General features: G+C 37.7%; 1 protein-coding gene across 1 annotated transcript in view; it reads left to right on the forward strand.

The window, feature by feature from the left end:
* The first annotated feature begins 241 nt into the window (after nucleotides 1–241).
* The window catches only part of Sema6d (semaphorin 6D), a 577,504-nt gene continuing 553,679 nt past the window's right edge, over nucleotides 242–24,066 (forward strand). The window contains exon 1 of the mRNA XM_074065875.1: nucleotides 242–396. The gene's annotated coding sequence lies outside the window, so the exon portion shown is untranslated. The remainder of the gene's footprint in view (nucleotides 397–24,066) is intronic.

Raw genomic sequence — 24,066 nt, forward strand, 5'->3', positions numbered from 1 at the left:
GGGGAAGTTCAGAGCGCGGGGAGCGGCAGGAGCACGTGGGCAGAGGGGGGTGGGAGGACGCAGACGGAGGAGTAACCGGTGGAAGTGTCAAAGAGGAAGGAGTGGAGGGCTGCGGGGTGACAGGGTGTGGTCTGCGGGGGAGCGGGCGAAGCGGGAAAGGAGGGCAGAGACCCGCCAGGACTGAGCCGCTGAGCCAGCACGGGGGCCGTGCCTGCGTCGCTGGGAGCGGTGACAGCGAGGCGCGCGTCGCGGGGGTCGGGTGGCAGTGGGGAGTTCCCCGCCCTCGCTAAGTGGAGCCCCGGCTCGGAGCTGCGCCAGCGCCTTCCGTCTGGGCCCCGCGGTGCCAGACACCTGCCGAGTCCCGAGCGCGAGTCCTGCTCAGCCTTCTGCCCCCAAGTAAGTCTTGCCTTTTGGATTTCCCCTCCGCCGCCGCTGCCCCTTTATCTGCCGAAGCAGGTGCTCCTGGAGGGGGCTTCAGGAAAAGCGCACCGGGGTCGGGGGTTGGGGGTGCTTTGGCGACGTCTAGTGATGCTCCAGTCTCGGCTAGGCGCGCCCTGGCTGGCCGGCCGGCGCGGGGGACCCGGCCCCGAGGCCCCGCCGCTCGGTTCCTGTGCGCGATGTGGAGTTGTTGGCACTGATGCTGCCCGGCTTTTGTGTCTTGCCCGGTCCCAGAGCTGTGCCAGGCCGGGAGAGGGGGGAACTAACGGGGGAGCGGAAGCCACCTTATGGTTCCTGGCCCCACCTCTTGCCCCCACCCCAAATCCTTTGGGATTTCAAAATGCCGCGGACACGGGCTCAGTAAGTGCCAAATCCCCCCAGCTGGGCTACTTGGACGCGGGTGGGTGGCCGGCTGCACTGCTGCGCCGCCCCCACACCCCCTTCTTCTGGTTTTCTTTTTTAGATGCAGCCTCTTTAACTGGTGGGTGCTGGGAGGAAGGGCTGACTGGTGAGCACCGGTATGGGAGTGTAGGGGACCACCTACCTTCTGGCTTTTCTTGCTGTTTGGAGGGGCAGAGTGGGGTCCCCGAAGACCCCCCCCAGGTCCGGAGCGTCCCGCGCCAGCCCACTTGCGCGCGGCCGGTGAACAGGCAGGCGTTTGCTGGGTGGGTCCCTTGTCTGGCTCATTGTTCGCGGTGACTGTTCTTGGGGCCAGGCTGAGCGACACAGATACCAATCCTGGGGCTGTAAATAAAAGTGATGACTTGGAGGAGTGAGGATCAAAGCTGCCTGGAGGGACAAGGGTTTACCCATTTTGAAAATGGACTTCTCTCAGTTCGGTGGGCAAGAGTAGTGGACAGTGAAAACCTCTCCTGAGTGCGAAACTTAGAACTGACTCTAATTCAGAGACAGTCTAGTGAACGAAACCCTCGGAAACGGGAAACAGTATTCCCCTTTCCTCTTCCCTGGTTGAAACTGTTCTCAGAGTAAGGAAGGTGGAGTTTGAAGTGTTTATTTGGCAGCCGGCTGCCTTGTCTTGCTAGCACCTGTTTCCCTTAAAGGTTCTGGGGTGGGGTGTATTTGTTCGCCCCCCCTCCATTTATGTATTATATTTGTGCCTTCAGCTAGTCAAATTGCATGGTTCTGTGAGATTAATCCGTTTTTTTTTTAAAGGTGCAGTTTCCAACCTACAAATGGCCAAGCGCTGGTGTAGGTGTACATTGCTTTCCAACCTAGCTGCATGCTAACATTCATGGAGGTGGACATGTGCATTCAGAAGCTGGGGAATACTGTTAGCCCTCCTTAGAGACATTAAGGGACATCTTATGCATACTCTTTTCGTTGGATTGTAGAATTCTTGTCTGACTTTTTTCCATTCTTTTAATTACAATATCACTTGTTTATGGTACCTACTTCTTAGCCCACTACGAAGAAGGATGCATTTTCTAAGAAAGATGCTACCTTTTTTTAGTCCTTCTTTTTCTAGTGTCCCCTACAAGTGATCAGAATAAGCGCTCGATAAGAGATTTGAAAAATTATTTCATGTATATGATATACACATATATGCTTTATCTATTTGCACCTGGTTCTAAATCCCAGTAGTTACTAGCAAATCTGACTGCCTCGGTTCTATTTTACTTTGACACCTGAAAGTGCATCAGTGTGCTAAAGCCTGGAGTTACAGCCCCCAGGAAAAATACCTAAGATGAACACCTCTCTGACCACAGTCTCATCCCAGAGGAAAACCAATGTTGTTTAGGGTACAGAAAGCTGTATGAGTTATTCTAAGGGAAGAGTGGATTAGATAGATGATAAATAAAAGTGGAAACCTGGGTAGGCATCCAAACCATACTCACAGTTCCACAAATATGCTTGGAAGCAAGTATACTGTTTTCTCTTTCTTCTTTATCACTCGTAATGCTTTTCACAGCAGCATTTGTACCCGGTGTTTGTGTTGGCGGTGGTTGGGCTTAAAAAGAACTCGTGTTTTAAACCTAATCTTAATACCATTTTCAATAGCAATAGCACTCATTGAATGCACTGAATTATCTTTTCAGTTGTTCTTTTGTTTACTTGAATACCATATCCAACTTAGTGCATGACCAAATGAGCAATGAATCAACCAAGTTCTAATGAAGATGAAGACGTGAAAGTTGTCCACAGCTATGTTTAAATTGTGCACTCATTTAACTACCTTCTCTCATGACCAATTTTAGCTAGTAACTTGTTCATCTTCTCAAGTCTGCAGACTCTAAACTCTTACCCAGATTGATTACTACACTAAATCTTGATTGTACGAAGAACATAACTTAATTATTTTGGTCTCATTTATCAGTCAGCAATGGTTAGTGTTGCCAAGATAATTATATCATAGAAATATGCATGACTTTAAAGTATGTTGAAAAGGTTTTTCTAAACTTGATTCTTCATAAAGGAAAAAGAAAAAAAAGTCATCTCAAAGTCATAATTTCACTGCTGTGAGGCCCTCCAGCCATTTGTGTTTATTGAGTTTACTCTTCCACATGAAGAAAGAACCACTGTTTTGTTGTCTAGGAGCTGAAGTGAAATAGAAAGTGAGAAAAGAGAATGAAGCACTTAAAAATGTTATTTTCTCTATTTGGAAAAAATGCATTATTTAAGTAAACAATGGTTGTTTCCTTTAAGATGCACTAAAACCTTTTCATTAAAGGATATTAAAAAAAAGAAATTTTCAGGATAGAAATGCTGTACTAAATGTCCATAAAGCATGTATATATAAACACATGTATTTTAAAACCAATCTCAAGATGCTTTTGTCATGCTATATTATCATGAAATATTATATGGTTACTAGACCACTGATGTATCATCAAATCTATATTGAAATGTACGTCTTTTTGCAAGTGGTTTAATTGTAATAGCCTGTTTGTTGAGATTAAAAAGAACATCATTGATGTCATGGTGTGCTTTGCATTTTAAAGTAGTAGCTAATGAATTACAAACATTCATTACTCTACAACCACTTGCTGAAATTTCTCAGGACCCCCAAATAGAGAATTATTTGTACTATATGCTGTCATTCATGCCCTTGCTGAATTTATGCTGGTTGCCTTTCCTTCAAAATTAATCGCCTTTTGAATTGATACCTGCTGGACCTGAATCTTTTGTTATTTTTCTCTTATGTCATAAATTTATGTGCAAATGTCTTCAACATAGTCTAGTGAGGGAACTTCCTGCTGAAAACATGTGGGAATTAGTGGGGGGAAGGGGGAAAGAGAGAAAGAGAATAACTTTTATTAAAACTGGAAAGTGTCAGGACTTAACACAGGAAAAGACAGGCAGGTTTCACTGAAGAAGATTCACTGGGGAATTCTTTGACCTTTAAAAGTCTAAGTTACAGAACACGTTGTGTACATTTGGGTAGTTCACGCACTAGCTTCATAGATCGTAAAGCAGAGTGGTAGAGAACTATATGCCTTTGCTTAGTTACATTTCAGTAGTGGCTTTATTTCATTCTTTCTCCGTAAGTATTGAAAACTACTTACTTTATGTTTTTTATACTCTTTTACAGAAGTGCTGTTCTATTTATATAAAAATGAATATTGCCAATGTTTATTTTAGGAACACTTTATTCTAAAAGCTTAATTTCTTCTATGATCATGTATTCATTAAATATTTCGTCTATGAATGTTTATTAAGGAGGATGGTGTTTGGTACTCAATTTCCATAGCTAAATAGAACCAGAAATGCATTAATTTGATAAATGATTCAAATAAGTTTATTTAAATATTTCATTTAGTCTTCTTTCCCATAAACTAATTTGAAGAAAGAGTATTAAGTTAGACTTTCATCTTTAAAATCAATAATCATTTAGCTTTCCTTTAAAATGAAGAACAACTTGATTAATAAAAGCATAATTTATGAAATAAAGATGCAAGACAATGCAAATTAATGATTTATGTCTATTTTTGTATATACCTTTTTCTGATAGAATATTTACAGAAAGTAATAGAAATTTCTTAACTGACCAATTTTCCTCTTTTGCTTTGGGCACTAGAAGGCTGAGAACCAAGCTGAGATCTAATATATTAATCATGTAAGACAACGTGCAATACATGTGTGTTCACGTTCTCAATGAATTATAGTCTTCTTATTGCCCATTTTCTCTGTTAAAGGCCTAATTTTATTTTGGTTTTTGTTTTCAATTGTGGATAGAACAGTCCATCAAAGTGGATATGAATAAATGTTTAGAAATAGAATCAAGTCTGCAAATAGTTTCTACTATCTAATGTTCCAAATTCTGGGGAGTGGATATCAGGCAACCTCCTTCATAATTTCTGATCTAAAGATACTTATATCCCAGCTAGATAAAGAAACCACAAATATGTAACACATTAGCTAATAATGAATCAACATATATACACATCTGTTGCATTAAAATGAAAAGCCAAGCCCTATCTTTAATGAAATTCAGCTGCCACTTTTTAGAAAATCACTATTACAGCATTAGCCAGTAAAGCGAAGTAACCACATTTTTTCATTAGAAAGAATTCCCCTCAGGATACATGAAAACTCAAGAAGTCTTGGTATGTAAGGATGAAAGTAAATATTGGAGAAATATTGAGATTCCATGGTATTGGAAACACTTCTCTTTTTCTTCCTCTCTTCTGCTCATTCTCATTCTTCTCCCCCACCCATTCCCCCTCACACTGGCTTTTCTACTTACTATTTTGGGTGGGCCTGAGTGACAGGTGTAGCAATAGCAATTCCAATAGCAAGCTACTCCACTAGGCTGGCAGCTTTTGAAATTTCTGTCTATGTAAATACAGTATTTGTTCTAAGTACTGCACTTAAATACAGTAGTTAAGTTTAAGTGCCCACTGGTTGTTTCCCTTTATACTTGAATCAACAACCATTTTCAGCTTTTAGAAGAGACCACCCACAAAAACTGTTCTTTTTAACTAGAGAAAATCTCAGGCAGGAGGAGAAGAAAAAAAAAATAAATAAAGCTAAAACTTGAAAAAAAACCATAGGACTAAATTATTGACCTAATGTGACATGTTTATGGCTGAGACCACAAACTGAATTAAACTTCCAAATCTAACCAGCTACCTCTGGATATAAATCTAATTCTCATTTTCTCTCTCCCCTCACCTAAATCTGCCTCCCAGCCCCCCAACATTATTATCGCTACCAATAATGTTAAAATAATTTAAAGTCTAAAATGTAGATCTGTTGTCCTGAATTGAAGCAAAGTATCAGATGATAAACACTGATCATTTAAACTTGACCTTTTCAAAAACTCATTGGCTACAATAAAAACCAGAATATTAGTACACTGACTGTGCTTCCAATTGTGATATAAATAGTGCATAAAGCTTTAAAATTTTCATCAAATTAATGTTTCATTGACATGCAAATTAAGTACTGACATCTAAGGTGCCTGCCATGAGACAATTCCTAATTGGCAACCGACCCTCAGAGGATTATTTATAGATTACATTGCAACAAAGTGCAGAAGTAAATTGTCATTGTACAGCTCAATTCAAATTGATGTTTTAGCTTTGATTCTCTTTACTTTTTTTCACATTCCTTTTTATCTCTAAAGCCCCTTAGAAATAAGCTAGCTAAGGTGCAAAATATATAACTAATAACATTTGGGCAGAGAATTTGTCTTCAACTTATTCCTGAGAGATCTGGAGATCAGTTAAGTATCCCTTGTCAGTTTTGTTCAGGTGTCAATAACTTTCGGGGCTTTGACTTTGAGCTCCAAGATTTGGTAACATCCATTTCCATCTATAGCACGTAAGATAAATGTTCACACAGGAAAAGTGAGAGAGAAACTTGCACACTTACCAGGTGAATTAATTTTTAAGAACAACTGCTCTTCAAGATCTAAACAACAATTCTCTTTTATTCGCTGATGACTTTTGAAATTTATTTTATCTATGCTCCATTATGGTTTGTGGATGAAGAATACAGTGAGGGAATTATAGTATGTCTACAATTCCCTTACTATTTTATTAGGTCCAGATTTGGCCTTTCCTTTCTTTATTCTATGCCTGTATCTACCTAAGGATATAATGAACAAGTAAAAAATGAAGAAAAAAGGAAATACTTTGTTTTATTCTGCACATTTTTGTTCAGGATGCACTTTGTACCTAATTTCATGAGGTTGTTAAAGATATATGTGCTATAAATTCCTGCCTACAAAGATCCAACTTAATAGAGAATTTTACAATTCCTTAACCTTTTAGATGGTTTTTTCACAGTATATCCAAAATTAGGACATCTAGATTTCCCTACCAAATTGGTCAAATGCCAATTAAAGATTTGAAGATTTATTAAAAGAGACAGCCTATCTTTGAAGAAATTTCCATAGTTGGACTTTAATTTGACATTTTTTTAACATTTTTATTTGCATATATTAGTTGCAACTTGACTTTTTTTGGGTAAGAGTGTGTGCGTGATCATTTCAGTTATATTGAAAAATTGTAACTATTTAGAAAAACCTAAAAAATTGCATACAAATCTTATTTACCATAATTTTTGCTGTTATTCTAAAGCTAAGTAGAAAAACTAAGTGTTGAATGGAAGCAAATACTTGTATTATTTTTAATACTTTTAACTAGTAGTTAAATAATTTGTCCTAAGCCTGTTACTTTTGATTGACAAATTCCTTCACTAGTAATGAGGCCATGGTATGGGTGTGATCAGGGTGACTTGATTTTTGCTGCTGAAGGGTTTATATGCAAAGATATCCCTTAATTAAGAAAAAGTTTCTTTCATTAATAAACATTGAAAGAGAACTTACCATGTGCCAGATACTGAAATAAGAAGTGCACATAAAAAAGAAATTAAAAGGCCTCTGCCCTGAAGGAATTTAGAATGAAGTAGGGAATAAAGACACTGAATAACTGTACTAAATGAAATGAGGAAGGGAGATGTCTCAATTTAGGTGGGTGGGAGATGGGATAGGAAAACTTGATGGCTGAATTGAAGCTAAAAGAGTAACTGTGAGTTTAGCAGGTGAAGAAGCAGCAGGCTATAATGTCAGGCACAGAGCTGCAGGAAAGATGGCAGAAAAGCGAAGCCAGAAGGTCAGCAGGAAGTATCCTACATTAGATTGAGAATTAACATTGCAGTACAGACTGAAGATAACAAGTTGGAAGTTTAATCCTGATTAAGTCCAACTCTCTTGTATTCTGCCTACAGCATGTAACTGACCAGCATAGCTAAGGAAAAGTATGCAACTTGGTATGATTTCATATTCATTAATCTTGAGTGGGGTTCTGAAGTTTCTTACTGTGTTACCTTTCTTCATTCACTCTCCCAGAAGACTACACAACTCTTTCTCCTCTCTCCTTAAGCACTCTGAACCTCTGCACACTCACTCTCAGATGAAGACCTTGCTTCCCATTCACTGATAAATTCAAAGCCATCAGAAAAGAAGTTCCATGATACCCACTACCACCTCTGTCCATCTACTAGCATCTGTTCCCATAGTAATTTGCTTTCTTGCAGGTTCTCTCACACAGCCCTGGAGAAATTTTCATGGCTCTGTCTTTGTGGAATGCAGTATATATCTGTGTAGCTGCAATGTAGCAGTGAAGAAAACTATTCCCTTAGATCTGGAACTTTCATTTTTGCTTGTTTAGCCTTGGGAAGTAATCAGGGTTTTAGTCAAAGATGTAGGGATTTCTTAGGAACAATGAAAAGTCAGAAACAATGAACACTTATGACAGAAAAAAATAAATAATATAGCATAGTCTTATGGTAGGATATTTTCCGTGTTGTGCTGGGGATTGAACACAGTGTATCATACATGCTAGGCAAGCACTGTACCACTGAGCTATACTCGTGACTCCTAGTAGAGTGTTAAGCATCATTTAAAAGCAGGTTTTCAAAGAACTATTATTAACAAGGTGAAAGTAGATGATGTAATACAAAAAGAAAAAACATAGCAAAATTGTTCACAATAAGGATACATAGATGTGACCAGAAAAATGGGCCATGTTAAAGTGATCTCCCATTGGACATTGACACTGTAAGCAAGTCCTTTGAAAATATGCTCAGTTTGGAAGAGAAAACTTGATGAGAGATTGTGGTGACCAAGAAAATGTTCAATGAATAAACACAATCGTGAAAGCTATCTCTGTATTGAGAATCACTGTTTTTGAAAGATCCATCCTACCAGGCATTCCCCATGCCAGTCTTCCAACAAGTCCTATATGATTACTGTTGAAATGCATAACAAATCATTTACTTCTGACCATCTCCACTGCTGTCCTTCTGCCCTAAGGTGACATCATTTTGGGGCTGGATCTCTGCCTTGTCTTCCAGCAGTTTCTTCCCACCCTTGCTTTTGCAGAGATAATTGTATAGTGTTTAAGGCGTGAAGTGGATGGGCTGCCTGAGTATCAGTCTCAGCACTGCCACTTGCTAGCCATGAGTCTGCTTCTCTTCTGTGTTCTCATCAATAAAATAGACGGTTTTAATACTAAGCTTGCATAGTTGTTACGAGGATCAAATGAGTATCTGGAATAGTGCTATTTAAATAAACAAATATTAGCTATTTGTCAAGACCTAAGTTAGGCTGTGCCCTTCTATTTACAACCATTCACAGGCTTCTTGTACATTGAAGGAAACCCTTATGATGGAGATCACATACATCAACTTTCACTCTTGTCACTTTTGGCTTCTGCCTGGCTTGCACACACAAATCCTTTTCTGTGACAGAGCATTGGCCCATGTTATTCCCTTTGTCTGGAGCACACTTATTTGACTCTCCATAACTTCTTGTCCTTACTTCTCAGGTTCTGCTTCTTCTGTGAGCCCATCCCTGGCTTCTGTTAACTCACAGAACACCTGCTATTCTTTTTTCTCTTTCCACATCAAATTGTTTCCTTGACAGACATTATCATAATTTGAGCTTCTTTCATTTGTTTAGTTAACTCTTCCCCTCTCTTTTGATTACTAGAATTTAAATTCTATGAAATAAGGGTGTTGTCTGTCATGGAATTACATTTGTTTCCCCTCCTGCCTAACATGCAGGTTCTTAACATAGTCAGTGATTGAAAAAAATATTGGATGAATGGGTAGATGGATGGAAGGAGGAATTACTGAAAGTCTACCTGACATAACTGTGGAGTTGGGTTTCTAGAAGGGTTAACTTCATTATTACAAAATCCTTATGTCACAAATGAGAGGTAAAAGGTTGTTCTTAATTGTCCTTATCATTTTAGCTCTGGCACATAGGGTCTTAAACACTCTTGTGAAAACGTGAGCGATAGAGAGTTTGAGAGAGGAAAGCAGCATAGTAAGTGGATTGAGGTACTCTAGATTGAAGGTTCTTTGGGCCATGCAGCCTAGCAGTGATGGAGCTAGAGCGGAGCCTGAGATAAAGGGAAAGTAATTATTGGGATGTTTGATAGTCCAGGCAAGAGGACGGGTCAGACTTGCATTTTGTAAAGATCCAGGTTAGAAATACTCCATAAAGTCACTTCTATAGAATTTTACCACTTACCTGATGACAATATTGAATAAGGCGTTGTATACACAATACCAAGATAGGTGGATAAAAAATTTAAAAACAACAAATTAGCTATTTGTTGTCATAAAATACAAAGACAGAACTATTTTCTTTCTTTAACTCAGCTGGATTTTAAAATGGAAGTCAGTCAAATTTGAATATGTGAATATAAACTTTCTATGCTACATGTGGAAAAAGATATTTTCTTGCATTGCTTCTGATCATAAAATTCTAACAGCATGACAAATTTTATGTCAACTGATGTTCCCTTAGTCTTACCAGGAGGTGTCACCACAGCTCGCTCAAATTTACTACTGCATACTGTAGAAACCAACTGGTGCCAGCATTTTATCAGAACATCAGCACCTGCCAACCAAGTTCTCTATCAAGTTATGTAAAGAAAATTTAATGGAAAAAAACCAGAGAATTATTTCCAAGTGCTTATTTCTTCTTCCAAGAGTTATTATCATGAACTAGCTGAAACTAAAAAGATTTGTTTAATATTTTAGAAACATATACTTTTCTTACTTTCTTTTGAGTGTTGAGTGAGGACAGTGGAAAGAAAAAGCAAAGGGCAAGGTAAAGGAAGAAAGATTGTTTGGCATAGAGAAATATGAAAAGAAGAGTGAAACAATATATCTGGTGACTCTGGACATAGGTCTGGGAGATCTCTGGACATGCTGCTTTCTTCTCCTGTCTGACTTGGTGTGTATGTCCAAGTCTAGCTTTTGCAAAAACTATGATCTAGTATTAAGCTAATACAGTCTTCTAGCTCTTTGACACATATAATTTCTACCCCTTTTGATGACATTGTAAAGCAGGTATTAATGTTAAATTTTTCTATGTGAGGAAAATGAAAATTGGAAAGGTGGAATGTTTTGAGGTTATGACTGCGAATTTGTCTATAGACCCATAAGATTTCTAAGCCATACCCTTGTTGTTTACATAATGCTTGTAAAAATACCTCCTACTGGAAACCGTCCTAATATCTGTCATCCCTGAGACCCTGATTCATCTAGCTATCTCTCTTCTGGGTGCCTATATAGCACCTGGTGCTTACTTACCATGATCGGGCGCTGTCTACCTCCTCATCCATATTCCAGGTACTTGGAGGGTAGACACCATAGCTTGTTTCTAGAATGGAATGTAAGACCCCCCAAGAGATGACCAGCTGCAGGGGTGAATAAGAGAAAAGATGCATCTAAAGATGGACTTCACATGGGTGACGGTGTGGAAGAGGAAAACAGGAGGACAAGGGGCCACCAAGAACCTACCTTCACCCATGGTCATTGGCCCTCCACAAGCCACTTAAAATGGAGAGAAAGTCCCAGCATTTTGGGGGTGAGAGGAGGAGGAACAGAGTTATGTACCCAAGACGAGAGGGAAGTTCATCCAGTACTGCCAGCAAGTTCCAGCCCCTCTAGACTGGAAGGACAGGGTGTCTGTGGAGCTGTGTTTCCTGCTGTCCTGCAGGTGGCAGCATGGCCCAGCTGTCAGAGAAAGCGCAGTTCTTGGATATCCGTAAAGCTGCCAGACTCAGGACTGTTCTCAGGGCATTTAGTGCCGTGGGAATGATAATGGTGCTGCCCGCTCACTGCACCCTGAGGGTAATTGAGCCTGCAATGTTTTGGAGTCTGTGGACTCTCTGAGCTTCTGTCTGATAGAACGGGGCTGCAACATTTTGGACATTTTGTCTCTTTGGAGACATCCTGGAAGACTTCTTGTGCTCAAAAAGCAATCTTTGACAAAACGCTTTAAAGGAGGAAAAATGTGGGGAAATTAAATAAGTGTAAGTTTTCCCCCATTATTCGATTTGCTATACATGACATTTTTTTTTCCTTCTTTGGTTTTGAAGTAATAATCTTTCCACCTGACTTAAAGCAAATCCTCTGGAAGGTAGCTTATGTTAATTGACTGAGTATTTTGAAAGAGTGCAGGCAAAGCTATGTAAAATGTCTTAATTTAAATAAGCTCTGAACCCTTTCATATTGTAAGCAGAGGTATTTAAAATTGAGATGATTGGAAATTTCTGAAGTTGCATGCTATTCAAGAGAATGTGAAACAGGTGGGGATGAGACACTGGCACCAGGCTACAGTGTCCGTTTATTCTAAATATACACATAATATCAATTATAGACAGCAATCAACAAAAGATCTTAAGCTTGTCAGGTTGGGTTTGTGTGACTGCTTCTTTTCATTAGAATTTTTAGTAACTGGGAAAAATGCCAGATTCTTAAACACTGGAAAACAGTGTCTTCAATAGGTATACTTGTAGATCTTAACATTGTTGAAAAAAAAATCACTTATGAATTCAGAAAATGTTTCTTCCTCTGAGTGGCCAAATGGAGAGTAAGAAATTCTCCCTCCCTGTCCTTTGGATTTATATGCCTGTGTGGGATGGTTTGGGGCTGTGGTTTGTAGCTTCTTCAGGGGATTCTTTAATATTGCGTTGGTGCCTTTCAGAACAATTGTTCTTCCTTGTTCTTCTTTCCTCCCTGAACCTGTGAGAGTTGACTTTCTATCATAGAATATTCTCTCATGGCAGCCTATGATGATGTGAAGTTGTAGTCCTTATAGGAGGTAGGAGGTTATCTTGTAGATGTTTACAGGACCGAACATAACTCGCTCTCCATGTGCTCACATTTTAAAGTATTAGCAGGCTGTGAAGTTAGTCTCTTTGCATACTTGGAGTTTAGTAAAACATCACAAGAATGATTAGAATAACTCCACTTTCTCCGCCCCCCCCCACTTCCGCCATTCTGTTCTCAGATGAGATTTCAGGTTCTCTTTTATCTTGCTTTCTTTTTATCTCAGAGATTGGATTTGCAGTAGTGTCATTTTGTGGTAGGAAGTGAAAGTATTGGGAGGAGGGTAGTTAATTGAGATTAGTCTACAATGGTTTATTCATAGCCTCTGCTTTAACTACAACAACAAAATTAGTGGGGAAAAAACAATTGTCAACATAGCCTGAAGCCCTGTTTGATATCCATGACTCACTGAAAGGATTTCCCAGCCTACCAGTTTCTGTTTCTTTGGCTGCAGTGGGCAATTTATCACAAAAGACTTGATTTGATCTCTTGATACAAAGATTTGTGTTTCCACAGTTCTCTTATTTAATGTATTGTTTAATATGTAAACACAAGGTAGTTCAATTAGCATTATTACTTATATTTTTTACCTTCTTGCTAGATTTTTAGAACAGATTATTATTTGTTGCTAATATCAGACTCATTTTCATAATGCAATAATTTTTGGATATATTTAAATCATTTTCTTGCAGAGCCAAGAGGCTTATTGTCCTAGGAAAGGATAGAGTTAGAGTGCTGTCTAACTGATCAACTTTGCATTTCATAGCTTAACTCCTTGACTTACTTGCTTCATCACAATTGTAAAAGTCAGGTACTGTTAAGGGAGAAAATTTTTCTAAAACTATTAACTTCAAGAAGCAAATTAAAAGCCAAGACTAGTGAATATATGAGAGGGTTTTAGTGCATTCCAGGGGGTAGAGCAAACTCAAGATGACAGAGAATGTAGAAAGCCCTCTCTTGGAGCCCTAAGGAATTGTGGTAGGAAAAAGAAAAAAATTTTGGTGTTATGGAGCCAACTGGTGGGATATTTAATAGTCTTACTTTCCTTCTTTATGTTCAAGATCAGAAAAGGTCAGAATATATCGAGTGGAATTGAATGGGAATGTTAGTAATGTGCCTACCAGGCTATCTGTAAAAATGTAGAAAAAGCTGCAACATGACATGGGTAAGAGTCATGCAGTACTGGTGACCATCTGCTTCACTGACGGGCCTCGAAGGAGGGATCTAGAAGTCGTGTCCCAATGAGGGCATGTGAAGATTTGGGGGTAGCCAATGAACTAATGGAGATCCAAGTTCCAAATGAAGCAGCTCTCTACTGTGGATGGAGCCTTAAGGACTCAGAAAAATTGCTGTGTGTATAGGTACCACACCAGCAGGTCCTTCCAAAACACTAGATGAGAGAGCCGAGTTTCCGTAGTTACCCACAGGACTTACATGTAACAGGCCTGCAATGCCAAATTTTTATCATTTAGTTATAGTCTGTCTATTCCCACTGGCATCCATTCTGCTTGGTTCCTGTCATACCATACCCATTGCTAAATATTTTTAGTATTACTCCAAATTATCCATCAGGAAGGGAGTAGACTAGTCCTATCCCTCTGTGTTAGGGACCTGACAGCATCCCAGGTTCACTGGCATGGATTGGAGTTGCCTTCCATTCACTGTCATAAGCCTATAGTCAACATAGGGATTATCTTGGAGAGGAAAAGAAGAGGTATTCTATAACTCCAATACATATATGTCCTTGACATTGAGGATATACAAGCAAGGATCTGGATTCATTGTCATCATTGGATGAGTTTTGGGAAGGACAGAAGAGTTAATAAATTAGTAAACAAGATAGCCGAGATTCAAATTCAGCTTTTTCTAAATCCAGAACCCCAAATTTTAATTCCAGTTCATTGGTACCAAGATTTTCAACAGCCCATTGGTAACAAAAAAACGTTTAGTGACAGGAGGGAGTGGAGCTGTATGTTGATACCGCTTTAACTGTTTTGTACCGCTTTAAAACACCCAAATGAAGAGATGTCAGTGAGAACAATGTGGAGTCCCTTCTTGGCAAGAAACTTTCTTTAAAAGCATCACTCTGAGGACTGAAGAGGAAAAAGACATTTAGAGAAGAACACTAACCCTTTTTTCACTTTTCCCCTGCTGGTTTTGTCTATGTGCCTAAGCATCTGCTGTGTGACTATTAAGGCCATTAAAGGTTTCCATCTGTAAGGCCGGTTGTTTGTTTGTCTATTTGTTTTTGCCTCTTTATAATGTTCCCACAAAAATATTTGAGGTAGAAAACCTGTTAGGATATTTAAATGGACCTACTGGCTAATGAAGAGGTTTATAGTAAGGTGGAGAAGAAAGTTATGAAAACAGATGGTTTCCACTGCTCTCATTACTGTCCATGAATTAATAACACCTGGAGAATTCCTCAATTCCTGTCAATTAACAATACCTTTCCAGCAAGGTGTTTTGCTAAATGATCTTATAGTTTTTGTGATAAGCAAGGCAAAACTATAAGCCACTCACAACACTGTACTTTAGGAAGAGTGTGTATATGTGCCCCCGCCCCAATGGCAGAGAATACATTCTGTTTCCCTTACAATGTGTATTAGAACACATTCTAAAATCTAAGTGGGTATGTTCATGTGTATGTGTGTGATATTTTAGCAGTACCTTCAAGAAAAAATACCCTCTCCCCCAAATTCATATGTGTGTGTGTATATATATATATATATATATAGAGAGAGAGAGAGAGAGAGAGAGCAGACTTATGCATATGCAGAGGAACCATCATGCACAGACATAGAACAATAAGATACTATCTGCAAGCTAAAGTCAGAGACCTGAAGAGAAAGCAAACCTGATTAACACCTTGATCTTAGACTACTCTTCAGGACTAAGCAAAATTTCCATTGTTTTAGCCACTCTGTGGTATTTTGCTATGGCAGCTCTAGCAAAGTAATACAAAGCAGAAGCTTGCATTATCAAATGAAATATTTAGGAGCGTGTGTGTAGCTGTGAGAATCAGGAAGTTTGGGAGTATGGGAACCGGATCTTTGTTTATCCTGTTGATTCCTAAGGTCAGGGGCAGCTCAATTTTCTCAGAATCCTCAGAGCCTTGTACAGTATGTGTTTTAGGACATGTCCTTAATAATTAGAGTCAAATGAATGATGGAACTTCAAGAGACACTGTCTATAGTAATGCCCTTCAAGCCTTCTGGTTTTAGGACTCTTTGCACCCCTAAAAATTGTGTGATTCCATATTCAATGTCCCTACAGCCTTGACCAGGAGGGCAATAAAATAAGTAAAATAAACCAACACATGAAATAATAATTGTGAACTTAGGTGTATCTATCAGTATATGCATGTTAAAATTAAATCCAAAAATAAAAAAAAAAGAAAACTATGTAGTCCTAGTATGAAAACCTAACTATAAAATTATTTCCCCTTTGTGACTGGTTCTCAGCTCCACTCTGATAAAAATGGATCAAACATTTCTCTTTCATCATAACACAATAAACTAAAATGTATCTCCCTTCTGATGCCTTTTTAGAAGCCAGGTATAAGAATTATTATAGTGTTGTGTGTGTGTGTGTGTGTGTGTGTGTGTGTGTGTAATGTATATGAGTTGTCTTACAATAAGATTAGCTAGCATTTACTAAAACCATACTTGTGCCTTGCACTGTGCTAAGTTAGCTGGTTGCATACATTATTTCATTTAGTTCTCGTTAAGAACATTACTATTATCACTACTATTTGACAGATGGAGAAACAGTCTTTCAGAGGTCAGTGGTGTGCCCAGCCTTCAGCAGGTTGGTGAAGAACTGTGGTCAAGATCCGAGTCCATACACTTCTTCACTTGTTCTGCTGCTTCTTGAGGTAGAGCAGTCTACAAGATTTCTAGAGGAAAGAGAGATCTGTGTCCTTAAATGAGGGGGACTGAGAAAGTGAGTCAGAGTACCTAAGTTTTTATCTAGGTCCTCCCACTTCCTTACTGTGTCAGTATTTACTGGAGTGACCTTATTAAGTTATTGGGAAGACCAGTAAGACTCCAAAGGGCTAACAAATAAAGTACACCCAGCCTACCAAACAAATATAAATAGCCCTTGCTTGAAGGAGAGTTCTGTGCCTTCTATGGTTTGAAATAGTATCTTTTATAAAATTCAAATATCAATTGGAAATAAAATGTTTACTAAAAATCATAAAGTAATCCTGGTGTAAATTCAAAGTGCTATTTTAAGTTTATAATTTTAGCATTTTGGCCAGTGAACCTATTGTTAACTCTTTTACTGTAGTGACCGGTTAAAGACAATTAATGGTGCTCTATTCTAAACCAACTGCAATTTCTGAAAGTCATTAAAAGTTTCAGCCTAGTATAAGAATAAATTTGCACATACAATTTTACCATTTCACTTGTGCCGACATTTTGAGTTGATCTAAAAATCCAGGGCAGCTTTTTAAAAAAATTGCCCTAAAATATCATGAATATATATTTTACCCATAGGTATAAAAAGAAAGATACTTTCTAATTTTAACTTAAATGTTGCCCCAAAGGTTCCTGTTTTCCATGCCTAGAAAAATAATTCTTGATGGTTTTTGAAAAAAGGCAGATGCATGGTTTCTCTGAGTGTGCTTAAAGAGAGAAGGGGAAGGGAGGGAGGTCTGGGGAGGTATTAGCTGAGCTCAAGGTGGTCTCTGTCTTTGGAGAGCTAAGGGAAACCGTCTTTTGCCTTGTGTTGTTCCATCTATTCAGTAGAAAGCATATGTGATTTGTGTGTTGGAATATTTCTCCTTTTAATTTACTTCCAAATAATTTGTTTCTACAAATTATGCTGCTTTGTTTGTAGAGAACAATACTTACACAAGTGTTTCATGAAGTAAAATGAACTAACACTGCACTCTACAAAGAGAATTTCAGAATATAAACCATTAAGGATGAATGGCATGCATTATGGAAATCTCTACCATATGTCAGAGTGAGACTGTTGTACCAAGCTCATTTACAAAACTCATAGGCACTAATTTATCTAAGAAATAGAATGTTAATGCTTTCAAGCCAAAGCAAAAAATAGACATGTAGCAAATATAAAAGACACATTAATAATCTTTCCTATGACTCTGATTTATGTCTTTTCTCTTGATTTATCTATTAAGAGTCATATCAGAAGGATTGTTTTAATAATGCAAACATTATTTAATCCCAACAAAAGTTTGCCAATATCAATTTCTAGAGTAGGTGGTTTGGAGGGCGAAAATACTTCCAACATCATTATACTTCTAAGGGGAAAGTTCTGTAATCAAGGATCATTTCTGATCATCTTTCTAGAAATCAAGGAATTTCTAAGATATAGTCTATAGTCATCAAAGTATACACTCTACATATACATGTGTATGTATATGTATGTTTATCAGTGACATTTCTCTCTGACAACATTGATCATCTCTCATTTTAGTAAAAGCAAAGAATGATAAAGGTTTATGTAATTAAGACCCTAAGCATTAAAGAAAAGGTCATTTTCAGAACAATCTGGACCCTTGTTTCTTCAACATCATCTTTTGTTTCACCCAGTAGATATCACCTTTTGTTCTTCAAAGTAAAGTACTTTGTACATTTCAAGAGATACTGAATGAATCTAATTGCTTTGTGTATATTATGAAAATCTATACATTTCTATTTGCTTACTTAACTAAATATATTGTGTATTAGTGCCATGTCTCAGATTTAGCATGAAAATGCAATTATCTTGAAAAGAAAATATCCATAGAATAGACAAGACAAAAGAATTTAGAAATACAGGATCCAGGAGTGGCCATAAACTATTAATAACAAACGTCTTTCAACTTGAGAATAGCATGGCACTTTGACCACTGGCACTTGGTGAGACCTTAGGAAAGTAAGGGTCGAATCATTATAAAAATTCATTTTCTGTTCTTAAATCTTTCAAGGCAATTTATGAGGAACTTTCACTTCAGTTAGTAGCATTATTGAATTTTGGCTATAGTCCAGAAATGATCATCTTAAGATATTCATGAGCACTAAAGCCAAATTCAGTGTAAAATGGTTTAACCTTCTGTGGTGCTCTGTCTTCCAGTTCCAGTATCAATGGAGAATTGGTACTTTTCCACTGTGAGGTATGAAAATGTACTCTCAGAAAATAAATAAAAAGGCAGATTCTCTCACTATGGACCATTTGGCTTGTGTGAAGGATCATTAATTAGCCACTGTAAAAATGTGTGGCCAGGGGTTATTGTTTACAATAAAATTGAGGTTGTATCTTCCTATTAATATCCCATTAAGTCATTCACTGTGGAAATGAGGACTGTTTAATAATGACAATTCTAAATCACCTAATCAGTTCAGGTGTGAATTGAGTTGACATATTTGATTATGTATTTTATCATAGGAAAGTCTGCCTAATTCATGTCTGATGTTTTTTTCATTTGGTTCCTCTGCACACTATGCAGTAGGAGTCAGAGTATAGAATAGTATAGAACCAAGGAGAAATTTGAAGATTGTCTAGATGGAATTTCTATCTTTCCTATCTATCAACTCTGTGATCTTCATCGAAATGTAAAACTGATCTGATAAATGGGAATAAAGTAAGAGAAAATTTTGCAAGAATGATCATCTTCTATAGTGTATGACCCATTTTAACATTTTAAACATTTTAACATTTTAACATTTTTGTTTTGTTTTGGTGGTAGCGGAGTTTCAACTCAGAGCCTCACACTTGTTTGCAGGTGCTTTACCAATTAAGTCACTCTACCAACCCTGTTTTGTGTTGGATATTTTCAAAATAGGGTCTCAAGATCTATTTACTCGTGCTGGCTTCAAACCACAATCTTTTTGATCTCTGCTTCCTGAAAGGAGTACAGGTGTGAGCCACCGGTGCTGGGCAAAATGATATTTCTTGTTGTTTTGAGGGGGTTTACTATTGGTGAATGGTTGGACTTGTTAGAGTATGTATGGGGATATGTGAAAGTTTTCAGATGAAAGTATCTGAAGCCAAAGAATGCAGTATGAAGTCTTAGGGATGGAGGAGAAAGCAATCATACAAATCACAACACATATAAGAGAAGAAATCCATGTAGGAGGCATCAATTCTGAAAAGCATCAGAATTAACATTTACCTAGTTACAGTTCTTGACAATTCTTTTCCAAAACTTTTTGCTTCTGAAGCAATCTGAATTGTAGTCTTGGAGGTACTTTGCTCATTCTCAGGCAGGACTTTAAAATCAGATCTGCTGAGGTAGGAGAGCTGTGAGGTCAAGACCAGCCTGGGCCTCATAGAGAGACCTTGCCTCACAAAACCAAAACTAAACAAAAAACACATTAGAATAGACCAGGCTTGATTTTTATAAAATGCCTACTGATACTTAAACAGACTTAATATATTTTGCTGAAAGTATTCTGCTAAGGAAAAATAATGAGCCACGTTTCCTTATGCGTCTTGGAACATGCTGTGATTGAGGCAGTGGTCACATGCGTGCTTCTGTACAGTCTTCCCTTGAGAAAGTGAACCCTCAGGGTATACTGCTGCACAGCCAGGGCCTAGCATGTAAGTCCCTTATATTGTCAGCACAGAGTTGTGCCTGTACTGAGACGTTTCAGAATGAAAGAATGAGATAGCGTAAAAGAATGAATAAATGAATATACAGGGCAAGCCCAGAGATTTTGACCTTTGTGAGAAGGTCAAAAGCACAATTGTTGAGGACCTTTTGTTAGACATATCAGTACCACTCTGTCAAGTTCTGAAACACATACAGTATTATATAATAAATATAGAGGTGTTAGCAAGAGATGTGTATATTCATTGCTGGTAGCATTATGAATTGATAAACCTTCAGGAAGAATACGGACATTTATACAAAAACCCACAGTTGTATTCATATCCATTGCCTTGGAAATTCTTCTTTTACAAAAAGATCGGATCAAACCCAAACAAACCAAACATAGTTGTTGTTGTTTTTGTTACTGCAGTCAGTATTTATAAGAAAAAGTTAGAGATAAACTAAAAATCCAGAAAAATGATTTTGTAGATTACAGTATATCAATACAATTTAATATCATGAAACCATTAGAATAATAATCATGTAGAAATATCAAGTTATGTTTATGAGACAATATAAGTGAAAATAGTGAAATATAAAATACTGTACATAACATTACTATAATATAAATACAGATATAAGTATAAATATATGCGTAAGTAAAAATAGTTGCATCAGGATAAGTGATTTTTATAATTTTATGACACTCATTTTATACTGCCTTTCAATATACTTCTAAAATTGTCTCATTTTAATGTCATAAATAGATAATATAGACAAAATTGTGCCCTTTTTTCTGATAATTCAGTATACTTAAAGAGCTTGGGACTTGTCGTCAGTTTCTCTCAGTATCCCTGTAGTATTGAAATTTTAGAATACACAGATAACTGGGTTAAATGTGTACAACATTGCTCTTAGATTCTATATCTTGAATGCTGTGTTTAAAAATAATTTCTCAAGATGCATTAATTTTCTTATATAATTCGTTTCCTTTGCTAAGTCAATTTAATTTAAAAAGTTAAAGGCCAATATGTACACATACCCTTGTAAATGTGGAGGCAGCACAAAGTAATGGAAAGGACCCTTGGCTAACAGATTGGGCCTGTTGATTTTACCCATGAAGGAACCCTGGAAGGGAAGGAGATGAAGTTCTTTGGGGAGGAGTACAATGCCAGTTAATGGCAAAGCCAGGAATAAAATTTACATGCTCTGAGTGAGTTCAGAGCCCTTCCATCTTGTATGCGTTTCCCATCATCTTGAAATGAGTTGTCAGCTTTTTTTCAGCGTCCTAGCTCAGGAAGATTTTTGTCTATCTACATACATCACATCTGCATTACATTCTCATGTCTGTGGGATATAGAGTTTTCCATCCTAGAAAACACAATTACACAGACATAGTAAATGCATAGCTCTGGGGTGGTCTTGTCTACTTAGGCTTACTATGTAGAATGTCCTAAAAATTAGTTCTGTTTCTTAGCTCCAGCTCTCAGTATTTGAGGGACCCCCTTAAATAACAATATGTGCAGATGCTCAAGCTCCTTATATAACATGATGTAGTATCTCCATATACCTCCACACACCTTCCTATACACTTAAATCATTTCTGGATTACTTATACTACTCAATACAGTGTAAATGCTGTGCAAATAGCTGTTATACTGTGTTGTCTAGGCAGTAATGACAAGGATTTTAAAAAGTCTGTACATGTTCAGTACAGAAGCAATCAAAAACACTTTCAATCTGAGCTTGATTGAATCTATGGATACAGAGGGCCAAATGTATTAATATGTTCACCTACCTAATAGCATTCCTATCCATCACAGCCACCTTCCTGCAGCTCCCTCCTCACATCTACAGGCAGAAATCCTTGTCACAGCAAACTGCTCCCACTGGGGTAGCTTCCAAAAACCAACAAAAGCAAATTAGTGTTCCTGACTTGCTTCAGAAACAAACAGCAAAGAAACCTTTCCCAAAAATGCTTTAAAAACAAACAAATAAGGGAGGAAAAAAAATAGCTTCAAGGGAAAACCTACCACTACTCTGAAGGGTGCTCTAGGATAAGACTTTTGAAAAACATAGATAATTGCTGAGAACTGTTTGCCCATTAGCCTGCAGTGGGCCAATTAGGCAGCAGTGGAAGGGAGGATGGATGAGTAAATTCATTTGAGGGTTCCATGGAGCCAGTCTTGAAAGAATTTCAAAAAATACAGTCTCTTGGCTTAATGAATGTGGTGAAATGAACATAGGTGGTTACATTAATCTCTACTTTGATGTGTATTGTTTTTCAACCAGACATCATTTAAACGTGGCTTCCTCCTTTGCTCTGTTTGTTCTTGATCGTCTTTCTTCTTTTTGTGCCACTATGGTGAATGAGCTCTCTGACTGTATTTCCCACTTACCGTGTTGTGGAGAAATTTGTGGTTCATTTATCATTAAAGCAGTAGGCAATTATTAGTCAGAAAATTATTCTTTCTTTGGAAAACAGCTACTGAATTGCCTTATGAAAATAATATTTACTCAGAAACTTAGATAGTAAATATTAACTGAGTGCCTATTATGAGTCAGGCACCATTCCAGCCATCATGGAAGGTTCATAGCTGAGTAATGCTTTGTCCTTTTCCTCAGGGACTTCACACTGTAAGGGGGGGTGTAGACTTGCTGTGTTAAGTTGCTATGTTATGAATTTGTCAGGCCACCTTGTGCATCCTTCCTCTCTTCATGGCTCCAGTTCACCAAGAAGGTGTACCTTATGAATAAAGCGATCCTCCAAGAGAAAAGGGCTCTAAACCCTTGAATAACTTCTGTGCTTTTAGAAATTACTTAACCTAGTTCTGGACCAGAGTGTCTTAGGGAAAGGACTTGGATACCTATTTTAAAGATGCTCTCTAGGTAATTCTGATGCTTTATCAAGTTTCAAATGGTAAATAACCACCAGCAGACACACATGCATACACAAAACTGTTTTGTGGTTAAAGACTTTCAACTGTGGAGTCAGAGTATCTGCTTTTAAATCCTGTCACTGCCACATTAGAGATGTGAGATTTGGGGCAAACTTTCCAATTAATTTCCAAATTATCTCTTAAAAAAAAGAAAAATAATAACCATGGAATTATTATAGGCAATAAATGAGTTAAAAAGTTTAAAGTATTTAAAACAGTATCAGAGATAAAGCAAATATCCAATAAGCATTATTTCATATTATTATAATCAGAACATTTATACTCAATGTCTTATGAGAATGCAGGTGAGGGATATGGTATTTACAGGGTATTTCATGTCCCAAAGTCAACAAAGCAAAAAATCTCTGGGCACATGAGACCCTGTGAACACTAGATGGCTTTTGACTTGTGGTTCATTAAAGGGTTGTAGATTGTTTTGTGCTTTCTGTGCTCAGTAGATGGGTGATAGATAGCCAGCAAATATACTCATTACTGTGCTCTACACAGTGCTATTCATTCTATTGCTTTTTGTTTCTTTAGTTCAATATCTTATAAATAATAGAAATTATAAATCATAGAAGAAACATTAAACATGTTTCTTTATATAAAAAAACTTATAAACATTTAGTCATCTCTAGTAAACTCTTTTATATCATAGATTTGGGTTCAAAAGTAATATTAATGTTCAATTATGTTTGAGCCAATCAGTACCCTTTCAGGTTATCGCTGGTAGAAGTTGCTGTGAGTTGGCAGGAAATACTGTGACATCAGATTCTGAGGACTGGTGCTTCTGATCATCAGGGTGGTCTTGGTCATGTCATGTCATATCTCTGGGCTTACTATTTTTATTTGTAAATAAGATTCGATTGACTTCTTGAGATAAATAAAGAGCACTCACTTCCACCTCCAGTGGTTTCAGTCACTCTGCCTCTTGGGCAAATTTTAGTCATAATAAGACAGAAATATCTACTAATACAAAGGAGTTTTAACTGGTCAAATTTCAGGATGCTGATTGGCTCATAGACCTGGGATGTGGATCTC

The sequence above is a fragment of the Castor canadensis genome, chromosome 2 (genome assembly GCF_047511655.1).
Source record: "Castor canadensis chromosome 2, mCasCan1.hap1v2, whole genome shotgun sequence".
Taxonomy (NCBI): domain Eukaryota; kingdom Metazoa; phylum Chordata; class Mammalia; order Rodentia; family Castoridae; genus Castor; species Castor canadensis.